Raw genomic sequence first — 8,966 nt, 5'->3', positions numbered from 1 at the left:
CTGCGGAAATCCACCACCAGCTCCTTGGTTTTCCCTGTGTTGATCTGGAGGCGGTTCCACTGACACCAGTCCACAAACACACACACAAACACAAACAGAAGATACAAACCAAACACTGGCTGTAGATATGGCTTTAATTTTTATTGCACATTTTGCAGCCACCGTAATTTCTCCTTCGCGCTTGAAAGAGGAGGGTTGGAATCTGCAACTATACCAGTAGCTGGCACTAATTCCTACACCTTGGTCCACTGGTAACATCGTAAGTGATCGACATCGTTAACATGATAACATTGTTATAATGTGTTGTTTTAATCCCCAGGATACAATGAATATCTTGGAGTTTTGGCCTGTTGAGCAAACAGATTGTGATGAGCATTTCTCAGTATTTCCTGACATTGTATAGGCCGAAAGATTAAGCAATAGATTGATAGATCAGGGGGAAAAAATTGGCATATTAATAAGTAATGAATATAACTGTTAGTTGCAGCTCTAGCTTTGTTACTGACCAGTAACAAACTTGACTTTATGCTGGGGTTGAACAAGCAACTTAGCTCAACCAAGGACACACAAGGACTGATTACTCCTTTGATGCCTAGGCAAATTCCACTTGCTGATTCAAAGTTAAATTTAGAAACCAAAGTATTCCTAACTTAGGTCACTAACAGAAAGAGATAAGATAAGATAAGATAGATTTATTGATCCCACACTGGGGAAATTAGCTTGTTACAGCAGAGAGATAAGAAAATAGACATTAAATGAAAAGAAAACAGTGTTTAATAGACAGGTGCTTTAACCAACTAAGCCATGGCGCCAATAGATCTGCTTGTTCCAAATATAGGCAAGTTTAGTTCAGTGAATGATATTAATTGAAGTTTTACAGTAGCATACAATATATATCAACCTCTTTACTTTGTATAGTGTATGTATTATAACTTTTTCTGTGGAAACCAACCCATGAGACCGCCAAAAGAGAGCCAGCTAGTGTCCTCCTCAAGACACATAACCACAGCTTACTGTCCTGGTGTTCACACATCCAGTATTCATTCATGCTGCAGACATACTGCTGGCCAGCTGACTGAACCTGGCTTAATGTGAGCTGGAGAACCACAGCGAGTGCAGGAAAGTAGCTGATGCATGCTCAAAAGTCTTGTATTTGTTCCTGCAGAGTTTGCAAATCCTTGTAAAAGTTAACTGTATTTCCTTTTATTTATCCTGTATTAATATAGGATTGGTTAGCTCAGCATATGTTCTGTTTTACAGCAGTGCCCCGGTTACAAATACACTGAAGGATAGATAAATGTATGTCAAAAAGAACAGACATCAACAGGCTTTTAGTTACAGAAGAGTATACATGTTTGTGCTGTATTGTGCTGTACTGTAAGGGCTGTCTCCTTAAGCATCAGCCAATTGTTGGAGCAAGTTAAGTATGGACCAGAGTTCCAAAAATGAGAAATAAGATAAATACTAAATACCAGTGGTTATGCCTCTCAGTCAACCAAACTTATCATATAAAATGCAGTGGTGAGTGTTGTAATTATCTCTAGTAATGAACCTGAGAGTGAATGGTAAGCCGGACCTCAGGGCCTACAGTGAATGTGGAGACAGCATCCTCATGATACAGGATTGAGAGGAAACTCTTTCAGTAATCTTCTTTGTAAAACTCAGCAGGAAGATGATTCTATTTTACATAAAGCCTAACTCTTTTTTTTGTTCTTGTGAGTTTACAAACAAAGGTTTTCTGTATGAAGTGTAAACTTTTGAGTCCTTCTCAATATTAAAACTTATGAATTGATATGATATGAACATTACTATATTCTGTATCTCTCTATATATACATATATATAGATATGGAGAAATGCATTAATGTTGTGAAGAATAACATTCACTACCAAATTGTTTCAGTCTTCACCACATTTTTTTAATATCACACTGAGGAAAAAGTTATATTACAAAACTATTAAAACAATACATTAAAGCAAGTTCATTATAATCATGTCCTGGAATAAAAGCTGATCTCATGTTACAGACACATCACACACCTGGTTATACACAACATACATATGCCGTCTATATATGCAGTACTCATACACATGTACATACTGTATATATTTGTGCATATACATGTATACGTTTATGCAAACATACACACAGAAGTATACACACATAGAAGCCCATATAATGAAGGGCTAGAACATGATTTCATCAGCTACAATTTAACTTTCATTTGACTGACAAACATCGACCCCCTGCTATTTTTAGATATGTGTATAATAAATCTGAGTTGGGTATATACAATACCTGTGTATGCGTCCTACGACACCAGGGACTGTGTGTGCTTTTTAAAGGCTTACCTTGGGTCAACCCAAGGTCAGTGAATGAAATCACGAGTGTTTCTCCTTCCTTGTGCAATGGAAAGGCCATACAGCTTCTCTACCCGTCATCATGGATCAGCAAAATATCCAGCAAGGGAACTTGAAAGTACTGAGTATGTTCTTCCCAGATGGTGTGCCTGCTTTATCAGCCAAACATGATGTGCATGTGCCCTCAGCTGCACACACAAACGAGTATAAGATGCTCTCATACACATGCAAATATAGCTGCAGACTTGTCACGCACACTCAGCCATGGTTACATGTATCCACAGGCGTACGTTCTCTTAACAGACTTACTTTTTTGATTCCCAAGTTGTTAGTTTGAAGGTTTATCTGGCTGCTGAGGCCAATGTCAGAGTGCAAGTGTAGAGAAAGGAGCACTTTCCTCGTGCGCCAGAGAAATAAGCTGTGCAGGGTTTTCTTGTCCAGCTCAGATTAGGTCAGAGCCAGGGCCTGATGGTTTGGTCTGCCTGAGAGTTCCAAGTCTTTGGCTTTTACCACTTGGTCTACGTGGAGGCCCTCTCCCCAAGGAGAGTAGAGTGCTGCAGGGAAAGTCCAACACCTATGTGTGTACTACCGAGCACCAGGAAGTACAGACAGGAAATGACCAGGGTCTTTGGAAGTCATTAAACCCTTAATCTGATGCCACAGGGATAGGACACACTTCAGCAGCTCCCATTGCCTCTCCTGTGGATATTTTATTCAGTCTTTCCAGTGAATTTTACAGTTTAGTTTAGTTTCAGTTTAGAGGGCTTCTGATGACACCCTAAATTATTGAATCCATTAATGGTTTCATATTTTAAAATCCAGTGTATCATGGCAAATCTTCACCAACACACTTCCAACAGAGAAATCATTATTGTAATTGTGACTGTCAAACTTTGATCAAATAGTTTTGTTTTTTTTAAGAACTCATACATACTTAATCTTTTATAGTTTATGATGCTTTCTATTTTTTTAACATTTTGGTTGTGTTCTGTGACAGCTATGTTATTTGTATCCTCTTTAAGTCACTATAGGACATATGCTCTATGAACATCAAACTGGTAGGATAGTGGGAGGAACAGTGCAGTGCACAAGTCTGGCGAAAGGGGGTGTTTAAATTTTTAAACATATGCCATTTTAGCATTTTAATTATTGAATGCTCCCAGTGAGGCGTGAATAACTTGTGCATAATGCAGACCCAGAGAAATGTTTCAGCACCATATATTCTGAGAAATTTGGCTCATGTCCGTACTCAGTGTAGTACTTGTTACAGTTTTCTGCAAGGGAAAAAAAGAAACAGTCAGGGGTTTGTTGCGTCAAAGGACTTGAAAGTCAGCAAATTGTTTTGTCAACATGAAAACAAAGAGAGAGAGAAGATGACCTTGACTTAAAACTTACTGATTAATTCATCAGGCCCCTACTGTAGTTGAGTGAAAACCATTGTAAATCGGAACAAAAGCATGCCAACACAGATTACAGAAGACACAGAGATGCCATGCATGTCCTTTGCCTTAGTATAGTAACTGCGATGTCACATATTTTGGGAGGAAAAATACATGATAGCAAATATTGAAGTGCAAAGCTATAACCTTTCATTGCTTACAATGTTTTACTTCAAATATGCTGATAACTTTATAACTGGGCTTCACGTTAGGCAACTCAGACCTCAACTCAAAACATGTGTACCCCTCATTCTCAATCATTATTTCAACAATAACATGTATCTCCGCTGGCTTTTCCTTTAAAGGGTAACAAGGATCTGTTGGTACAGAGAGTCTGTATGCACCAGGCTCTTATAAACACTCCTGACACGGGGTAATGTTCACTGTATCCTGGGGCACACATGCCTTATGTAAATTGTTCCAAATCTCTTTTGCTCTAAACAAAAGTGGAGTCAGATGAAGCTTATCATCCAGTAACACGAAAAGACAAATACTACAGCTTTGATTAGGAAAAAATATTTTTTGTAATTATATTCCTTAAAATATAGCAATGAAATCTAGGGTTTTGTGGTAAATTAAACACACGTCCTCTCTTAGTGCCAACTCTGAATCTCTGTTTAAACAACGTCAGTCAGAGAAATCCCTATTACCAACAAAGCGCTGCATTTATAGATTAATCCAGTGCAAATGCTTTTGCTGAGCTGCTAATAACTAACGGTATTATATTTGTCAATTTCCATGGCAATCTAGTAAACATGTTGATGGGTTGAGTACGGAGAGAAAGTGACTTGACACGAACTTGAAGAGAACAAATGTAGGAAAACGTGGGGAGGATAAAGTGCCTCGACAAACACGAGAAGTGTTTGCATTGTCACTGCCATCAGTTTGGCATTGTAGCCAAAACATCTTAAATGTCTCCCTTTCCCTGGGCAGCACCTTGTGGGTTTTGGGACTAGTAATGCTTGGATTGCAGAAAATGTGAATATGGGCAAAAAAGGAGCCAACTTTGCTGTTTTACTTGTGGAGGAACTGGACTAAAAATACAAAGGTGATTCACAAACTCTGAGTTGTGAAGGCCCAGTTTCTTTCTCCTCCTTCAGTCCAGTTAGCAAGTCTGGATTTACAAAGCTTTTACTGATGGGGTCAGGCTTTTTTACTTATCAATGACATGATGTTTCATATCATGATGGATATATCTGCTTTTATCTCTGAGACTGTAACAGGGTGTTACGGTATTATGGAGTGAGAAGAATTTCGTTTTTGTGTCAAGAGGTAAATAATTATTAACCATTAATATTGTGCTCTGTTAAAACTTAACATGTTGTACATATTGTAGTCAGCAGATGCTCATGAGTGGCAAGGATCATGTACGATTTTTCCCTGATGTTTACAATGCTCTGGCTTAACCAAATGACAACTGTAAGCTGTTAGAGAGGTTTCTCATTTTTGTCAGTTTACTTAAGACAGCCTTTCCTCCATTAAATGACGTCAAACAGCCACTGGAAGACTAAATAGGGCTTTTAAAAGTCTGTTGCCGTCTACACAACTGTCCTCACACTGTTCTTAATGGGAGATTTTAAGTCCCTCCTCCTCAGTTGATGAAGGGAAAAAAGTGAAGGGGCAGAGATGCTTTATATTCTCAATTTAAGAGGAAAAATGTTGCCTTAAAAGTCTCTGTTTAGGGTATCAGTCGTGTAGGTGTTTCCCATAAAATGTTATTGATAGGGGAGGGAACAGGAGTTGAGAATGAGAGTTTGTAAATGGAGGCCTGCTTCCTCTTGAGGGACCACACACTTTATGGATCACTTCCTCCTCTTCGCTGGTCCAAGAACAGCCTGACGTGTGTCGGCGCCATGCTCTGTGATGGCAACCAGGATAAACGGTACAAACAGCGGGGGATACATGGCAGCTTAAAAGCCTCTGTCCCAAATAAAAGTTACAAAAAAACAGAAACAGGCAGAGGGGCTGTCAGAATCTAGAGATGAAGACCAGCCATGTGAGATGCGAGACGATTGGACAGAGCCGAGATGAGGCCTGCTGCCGCTGCTTCTTGGGGACAGGAAGTCTGCTGAGGTGTCCTGTCTTCTCTCTCCGTCTCTCCTCTGTTTAGGTGCCAGTTTGCCTGTCTGCTGTCTTTGTCTGTGTGCTTTTTTGAGCGCCAACCCTTCATAGGTCAGCCAACATCAGGCTGAAAATCTCATTCTCTCCTTTTCATCACAGAGCTAAATCGTGTTTTACAGTAAATCACCTGACAAGTGATTCAGAAAAACTGACTTTTATGAAGGTTTGCTGAAGTTTGTAGCATTTGGCCTCAGGAGAGGAAAGTTGACTTGCATGCTTCGCTGAAAGCCCACAGCTGTTGGCTGATTCTGAGTGGTACCCTAAATTGTTCCGTAGCATTTCATCCTTGATGATTGTTTGTGTCTGGCATTTGAAAGACCAATAGCTTCAGATTCCTCTGTGTATGAAGTCCTCCCTAAGCAGCCAGACACATTCTCCAATAGCATATTTACACCCCAGGAGAATAAAGTGGTCTGCCAGCCTGCAGTGTCACTAAATTATTACATACAGCTTGGAATCTGACTTTTTCTCTACTGATACTGATTCTGATACTTAAACTGTGATACAGATACATAGTTCAGATACTAAGATATGGTACCGATACCAGTGCTCCCTTTTCCCCAGATTTTTAAATCTGTAAACCTCATTGGCTGGAATTCATTGGGATCATTTTTTATGTAAGGTAACATGAGACTTTAACATTAAAAGACAGCACTTACCTAGAACTGGAGATTTTCATACACCATACACTGTCCTTTTATCCTTGTGAACATTTTTAACCTGCATTAACTGATGTTTTTGCCACTTGGGGGCAGTGGAAACAAGCTGTGAACACAACACTGACATATCACATTTTAGGCTGATACGGATAAACATGTTGGCAAACCGTTATTTACACATCCAACAGACACTGAGCAGCATTATCATTCATTTGGAGTTATGTTTGTGTCCACTTGACGTAAATCAGTCCATTATTCACTCTTTTTAAGCTCAGTTTTTGGTCTCTACCAACTCCTCAGGGAAATAGCTGGCTCTTTTGCTGCTAAATGCTACACTATGTTCACTAACTAGTTGCTAACTTTCTCTGCTTGCTTTAACAATATTGCACTCAACAGTTTATGAGATTGTATTGTTATAATGCATCAGCCTCACTCTTGTTTTTTTTTGTTTTTTTACCATATCCTGATCTTAGGGAAGAAAACGTGTCTATTTTTCTTCATGTTCTTCACCATCAACCAACCTACAAAACAATGTAGTTCCTCTGTAGTTTTATTTTCTCCGGCTGCTACAATTTTGTTGCTTATAAGATAAAACAGCGTTATCGCCTCAGGAGGTACAGCAGGTCAATACCCAGCTCCTGAGATTAGTTATTTTCTGATGAGCCGTTGGCACCTTGCATGGCAGCCTCTGCTATCTCTGTATGAATATATGTGAATTTGACATGCAGTGCAAAAGTGCTTTGAGTGATTGGAACAATAGAAATAGGTGTTAAGTGCAGTCCATTTACCAGTTACCATTCAGTGCCACTCCTCTCTATTGAGCCTTTGTTGTAAACAAAAAGAATGTAAAAAAGATAATTGTCCATGCAGGGCTTCACAACAAACCAAAAGTGCATCTGTGACTGAATGAATAAAATGAATGAATACTGACACTGAAGAAAAAGATGTGGATCTGTGACATATGACTAATAAGGTTGATGTTGAATCCCCACTTTTATTTCCTCATGTCCATCCCGTGTTTTGAGAACATTGCTAGAAACAAAGATGCTCTAATAATGCACCAAGAATGATCATATTTGATATGATTTGATATCTATGAACTGGAAAAAAAATGTCTGATAATTTACATTTGTTTGTTTAACGGGTCTCAGATAATCTATCAATCACATTTTGTTTCCATAAAGTGTGGGAAATTAACATTTTTAGATTTAAAATCGATGTATTAAAAGTACAAAAGTGAAAACTAAAATGTCAACAGCTTTCTTGTTTTTAGACAGTGGTGCATTTTTGACTTCATCCAGTTGGCTCGGAAAGAGTTTCATCAGTGCGAGTGTCATGGGATTTTGTCATCCCATAATAGTCCTTGTGATCTTTCAGAACTAGAGTTGCACAGTTTCTCCCAACAGTGATGGTTCCTTTTGAGTGTTGTTCCAGGTAATTAGTTATTTAAACATACAGAACAAGGCCGAAGTATGTTGCAGTCAATAAGAATCTGTTTGATTGTTGTTTGTGATTATGCTTTTGGAAAAGGTTGTCCATTACCCTCATCCTTTTTCCCGACTGGAAAGTTGCCGTGAAGCACTTTACCCATGACCCCCTGTTTCCCTGTCAAGTGAATAGAGCTAAGGATCTGTTTCTGGGCCTGAGCTCCCAACAGCATTCCTCATGTTTAGGAAAACATGTAAACTGACGTCGAAAAAATAAAAGTGAGCAGTCAGCTCTCTTGGCCTTTCTCACCTGGCCCAGATGCCCATATGAAAGCTGACTTTTGTGTGCTGGACAACTCTCATACAAGGTGGACGACCGGTGTTTTTCCTGGCGTGTCTTAAACAAACACAGACCAATTACACTAGGCTGCCTGGTGTGTCAAGCCATGATCTACAGTTTTATTTTGCATTATTTCAGAAGGCTTAGGAAGTAAATCTGTACTCCGCAGAACAAGAGAGAGAGAATAGAAGTTCCTGCAGTTTCCCTGGGTTAGCATAAATCCCAGGCTCAAGCGGATAGTGTCTAGTGTCTCAGACAAGCAGCACGTCCCATGCCAGCTAACTGCCACTTGGTCTGAGCGAGCTGTGGTGGCAGAACAGCTTTGAAAAACTCTGATCTGAAATATTCAAAACTCATACATGCAACTTTCCTGACTCCCCTGAATATATATGCAGTAAAATGTGTGCCTCTGTTCCCACTCAAACCTTGGAATTGCATTATTCATCTGAGGCAGTGTTTCAACTTTCTGACTTTCTCTGACTGCAGTGCTCCCACCCCCACTAGTGAATTAAATACCTGTCTTCTAAGTACTACTGGTGTTCACATATTCTGTCTGTATGTGCTAATGTATAAGCAACAGTTGACTGTTGGTCAAGGTGGAGCTAGTTTAGCTATATCTG

This window comes from Morone saxatilis, unplaced genomic scaffold (genome assembly GCF_004916995.1).
Source record: "Morone saxatilis isolate NCDOM2014 unplaced genomic scaffold, NCSU_SB_2.0 Contig2, whole genome shotgun sequence".
In the NCBI taxonomy this organism is placed as follows: Eukaryota; Metazoa; Chordata; class Actinopteri; family Moronidae; genus Morone; species Morone saxatilis.
Note: the sequence above shows the minus strand (reverse complement) of the source record.